The sequence below is a fragment of the Diceros bicornis genome, chromosome 5, assembly GCF_020826845.1.
Source record: "Diceros bicornis minor isolate mBicDic1 chromosome 5, mDicBic1.mat.cur, whole genome shotgun sequence".
In the NCBI taxonomy this organism is placed as follows: Eukaryota; Metazoa; Chordata; class Mammalia; order Perissodactyla; family Rhinocerotidae; genus Diceros; species Diceros bicornis.
Genome location: NC_080744.1, coordinates 14,696,290 through 14,701,948, shown reverse-complemented (window position 1 = coordinate 14,701,948; position 5,659 = coordinate 14,696,290). Strand labels below are relative to the sequence as shown.

The 5,659-nt window shown below is 52.2% G+C and overlaps 1 non-coding gene across 1 annotated transcript; it reads left to right on the top strand.

The window, feature by feature from the left end:
• The first annotated feature begins 5,019 nt into the window (after positions 1 to 5,019).
• On the top strand, positions 5,020 to 5,183 carry LOC131406541 (U1 spliceosomal RNA). Its single transcript, XR_009220183.1, has one exon. It is a non-coding gene; the product is annotated as a U1 spliceosomal RNA (small nuclear RNA).
• The last annotated feature ends 476 nt before the right edge of the window (positions 5,184 to 5,659 follow it).

Here is a 5,659-nt window from a genome sequence, read left to right as displayed (position 1 = left end):
ACTCTCTGTCGGGTAGATTGCTCATTTCTGTTTCATTTAGTTCCTTTTCTGGGGTTTTGTCCTGTTCCCTTACTTGGATCATATTCCTTTGCCTCCTCATTTTGCCTCTTTCCCTGTGCTTGTGTCTATGTATTAGGTAGGTCAGCGACGTCTCCTGATCTTGGAGAGGTGACCTTATATAAGTGATGCCTCCTGAGGCCCGGCCGTGTGCTTCCCTCTCGTCACCAGTTCCGAATGTTCCAGAAGTGACCCCTGTGTGGGCTACGTGTGTCCTTCTGTTGTGGCAGGGTTGCTCTTCCCGTAGGTGCCCAGGGAGGCTGAGCTGTCCCCCTGGCCAGCTGTTGTAACGCTCAGCTGCTTGTAGTTGTTGTGGGCCCTTCAGTGTCTTTATCGGCTGTGGGGAGCCCCAGCACAGTTGGCTGCAAGGTCTAATAGCACATTCCTGTTGCAGTATTTCTATTAAGTGAGAAGGCCCCCAGCGTGGCTGGTTGTTGGGCTCAGGGGCTTATAATTGCTATAAGCCTCCGGCCTTTAGGTCTCTTGTCAGCTCTCTGAGGATTGCAGCTGGGTATGGCTGGCCTCAGGCCCGGGAGCACCCAATTGTTTCAGGCTTTGGAAGGTGGGGCCAATCCCCCATGTGGCTCTTTGAGAAGCACAAGTCTTCGGCAGCTGGCAGGCCCCACCGCCCACAGGGCCACGCGCGCGCACGCGTGCACGTGCACACACACACACACACACACACACACACACACACGGGTCAACACAGTCCTGCCCGTGGGTGCACGTGCCCCGACCTCCTGAAGTGGACCCAGTCTCTCCAAAGCAGGAGCCCCACACACTCCACCAACGCCCCATACTCCCCAGCCGCTCCTTGTGCACGCCCTGCCCCACAGAGGTGGGCCCACTTGCCAGGCTGTGGAGAATCCAGTCACCAATCTATGCAGGCCCACAAGTTGCCTGAGGGCTTGCTGTTGGGTGAGGCCAGTCCCTAGGGTGGGCTGCCCGCCCTGGCTGAGCTGGATTAAGTTGGTGCTCTAGTGCGTGGGGCAGACCTTGGGCTAGCAGGCCAGGGGGAGAACTCCAATGGCGTCTGCCGGCGTCTGTGTCAGCACGCCCACACCAGGTCACAGCCATGGCCGCCGCCAATGTCCCAGTCCCTGGAGAGGTCTCACCTCTCACCCAGATGCACTCAGAGCCTATCAGGTGAGTCTCTTTTCACCAAAGGACCGTGCACCTTTCTTTCTGGTGAATTTAGGTTGCTTTCTGAAACGTGTGAGTTTGCGCGTGGGCCCTTCAAGAGCCGGGGCGGTAATTTCTTTGTGAACCAGCTTTGCTGGGGGTACTCCCCAGTGTTGTTAGTAGCAAGCAAAGTCAGATATTAGGCCACTCGTCTCGGTTGTGCTGGGTCCAAAAAATGCCTATAGCGGGCACGCTCCCTGGCTCAGGGCCCCCACTCCTCCAGGGAAGTCTGGGTGCCCGGGGGCTGCTCCCCGGCGGCTGTAAAGCGCTGCGGCTCGTGAAGGCGGCGTCCTTCCTCTCTAGAAGGGAGTTTCTGCCTCTTCCACCTCAATTAGGATTGTCGTTTGTCGCAGGGGTTCCTCTTATCCAGTTTTCAGTTCTCTCTCAGGGGTAATTTTTCCAAGAGTAGCTGTAAATTGGCTGTGTCCGTGGGAGGTGGTGAGTTCGGAGTCTGCCTACGCCGCCATCTTTCTGGAACTCGGTGAATGTTTTACATTTATTTTTTAAATACAGGGGAAAAGACCCTAACAGAGGATATAAGCATAAATGGACCTAACTGTGTCTCACGTGAATAGCGTAAGCACACTGAAATAGAAAACAATAACCGAGATGACTTTTGAACACAGTACCTTGACTACGAGCATCTTCACGTCTAAAGACAAGAACTGCAAAGACCGAACTGTCCCACGGCAGGTCTGCTCTTCCCGGTACGGGGCCGTAACAATTCCGTCATAATGTCGTGTGTGTTGCAGGATTGAGCTAATGAGTAAATGCGTGTTGGGAGTCAAGGTTCTCGCTGCTGGAGAAAGGAGATGCAAATATGAAAAGGAGGAGGGCAAGGAGGAACCACCTGGTATTAAGTTGAAAATTGGAATCGAAGGCATCAGCGTGGGCTGGTTGTTTTAGTAGGTGTAGGCCTGTGTGGGAAGCACAGGTGTTTCCCAGCTCTAGCCACTGAAGCCGCCTAGAAGCAAAGACACCCAGCAGCAGCGAGCATACCTAGCGCCCTGATCTTGCTTTCTAAATGCCACTCCCCCCTGCAAAGAACGGGGGCTCTTTGGAGAAATTGATGATTTTCAGGGGTCAGGGAAGGTACCAGATGAGCCTGGAACATCTTGTGCCGGAAAATGAGGAAATGCTCCAAAAATTATACGGACCAGCTTTCATAGGCCCGATCGCAGAATGTCTGAACATCAAGGTAAAGAAAAAGTTATGCATTATAAACAACTGAATAAAATCACAACCGTGACTTCATATTGATAGTACATAGGGAAGGAGGGAAAGTTCTTCCTGACAATAGAATGCCCACTAATAAATGTAGAATGAATGATGGAATTAGAAAATGCACATTTGGCAATCATAATGCAAGAGTCATCCACGGATGCTAAGAACTCCTGTGTTAAAGTTTGAAGAGGAGCAGGATATTTACATATCCCCGAATTATCTCCACAGAAATTACTTAATAATCACAAAGGGTAAACCCAGTGAACACCTCTAGTGGCAGATGGTTGCAGCGCTGGCCCCATTACCCATGTTCTTCTGCAGTACCCCCCATGTGGACTCTGGACTTGGCTAACGGGACGTTAGTAAATGTGATGCCAGCAGAAGATTGAAAAACGCTCCCTCACTGGGACTCGCTCTCAATCGCTGTCCTGAGACCACCATGAGAAGAAGCCTGGGTTAGCCTGTTGGAGGATGAAATCACGGGAGTGAAGATGAAGCCTATCCGCTGAGGTCCCCCAGACTGACCAGCTGACCCGTGAGCTGACCGCAGCTGCGTGAGTGATCCCGCTGGAGACCTGCAGGACTGCCCAGCTGAGCCCAGCCAGAATTGCTGATCCAAAGAATGGTGAGCAAATAAAATGGCTGGTATCTTCAATCACTAAAAGGTTTAGGGGGATTTGTCACACAGCAACAGAGAACTGATGCACCACCTGAATCAAGTAATCAGTGTCAACACCACCAATTGAACAAACTGACTTCACGTGCCTCCAAACGTGATGCCCAGAGGAGGACACTGTATTCATTTGCTGGGGCTGTCATAATCAAGTACCACAAACTGGGTCGCTGAAACAACAGAAACGTCTTCTCTCATCACAGCCCTGGAAGCTCCAAGTCCAAAATCAGGGTCTCAGCAGGGCCATGCTCCCTCTGAAACTCTGGGTAGAATCTTTCCTTGCCTCTTTCTAGCTTCTAGTGGTGACAGTCAATCTGTGGCTTGTGGCAACATCGCTCCAGTCTCTGCTTCTGTCATCACACGGTGTTCTCCCTGTGTGTCTGTGTCTTTACACGGCGTGTTCCTCTCGTAAGAACAACAGTCATATTGGATTAGGGCCCACTCTAGTGACCTCACCTTAACTTGATTGTGCTTGCAAAGATCCCATTTCGAAATAAGGTCACATTCAACATATTCTTTGGAGGGACACAAGTCAACCCACATCAGGCACGATATCATTGACGTAGTCTTCATGTCAAAAACGCATACCTGAGTGTAATTGTGAGGAAACATAGGACAACCCCAAAATCAAAGGATATTCTACAAAATAACTGGCCTGTAGTCTTCAGAAATGCCTTCATAGTGAAATACGAAGAATGACCTGGGGACTCTTTCAGATTAAAGTAGGTTGAAGAGATTTGACAACTGAACGCAACACGTGATTTTGAATTTTCCTCTGTCATAAAAGACATTATCGGAACAATTGATTTAAATGGAATAATGTCTGTAGAGTAAATAATATCGTATCAACGTTGATTTCGATAATTGTACTGGGGTTCGGTAAGAGAATCTTGTGTTTTTCGTAAATACGACTAAGAAAGGAAACTCTTCCTGAGACAACCAACAATCACAAAGGATGCGACCGTACGTTTCCTCGGATCTCTGCGCAGCTAGAACCTCAGAGGAGGCTTCCCTGACCCTGTCATCTCTAGCCCTGCCTCTGGCCTTGCTTTGCTCCATAGCACCGACCACCCACGAACACACAATAGTCCATCGTTTTGCTCACATCTGGGGAGGACGCACCTTTAACCTCGGCTTGATCTCGAGAAGGAATCTTGTACAGAAGAGGAAAAGACAAGTCCCGGAGGCCTGAAAGAGGCAACCTAAGCCCCCAGGACGGAAATGTGACATTTCTGTTCATTTGATTTTCGGAGACCGTTCAACAGCCCTCCCCGGCCCACACGGCTTCCCGGTGAAGAGACGCCTTGCCCTGACAGTCTCTGTTCAAGTCTTCCTCTCACTGTTGCAAGACTAGGATTACTACACGAACGAGGATTCAAACCATTTCATGTTAAATTGGTGACGAAACTCTGATCTTGGTATTTAACGTTTAATTGACACTCTGTTGCGGTTCATTTTTGCAGAAAGGAAGGGGAGACCAGACCCGAGCCCTGACCCGCCCCCGGGGGGCCCTCAGCTGCCGGGCGCGGGCGCCGCGAGATCCCGTCTTCCCGGGCGCCCCCTCCAGGTCCCGGACTCGTCGGGTCTCCGGTGGGGATTCGTAGGTCCCGTGTCCCCGAGCGGGAGACGGGACGCCGGGGACGTCAGGACAGGGGCGTGGCGTATGCAGATGAGCGCGCGCGCAGAGCCTGCCGGTCCCGCTCGGCCGGGCCGCGGCGTCCCGCGTGTGGAGATCCGAACGCCGCCGGGGTCGTGGTCCGGGTGGGCGTGGTGGGAGCACCGGGCCTGGAGGGGGCGAGTGCGGCGGGCGGCGCGAGGGAAGTGACCGTGTGTAAGGAGCGGGGCGCACGCGAGGGTGCGGGGCGCGGGGGCGAGAAGAACTCATACTTACCTGGCAGGGGAGATACCATGATCACGAAGGTGGTTTTCCCAGGGCGAGGCTTATCCATTGCACTCCGGATATGCTGACCCCTGCGATTTCCCCAAATGTGGGAAACTCGACTGCATAATTTGTGGTAGTGGGGGACTGCGTTCGCGCTCTCCCCTGATGTTCTCCGGTTCAATAATAGAGATCTGGCTGGGTTATCCCCGCGAGAGTGCGTCTGGTGGGTTGTTGTGGGTGTGTTGTTACACAGCAGTGGTGCTGGTGTCTGTGTGTTCGAGGCGTGCGTCAGATGAGGCAATTACTGTGCGCTTTGGCTTCAGGAGGTTTGAGGAGAGTTCGGTGGTTTTAACAAGCTGTGATTTGGTTCTGTGTTCTGTGGGTTTCTTTGGCAGTACGAAATCACGGGGGTGATCTGGTAGGGAATACACAGGCCGACCCTGCCCAGGCTCAGGTGCAGAATGAGAAGTGGTGACAACTTACTTCTACAATGCTCATTGCGTTACCTGTAGCTAAAGTTACATTCCGCTTGGTTGTTCGATTGCGTGTCATTTCAACGGAAGAGGATGGGCGTGGGAGGAGGTGGACGTCTTCCCATCTCTCTCTACCCGGAGACGGTGTAAAGTAAGATTCAAGTAGAA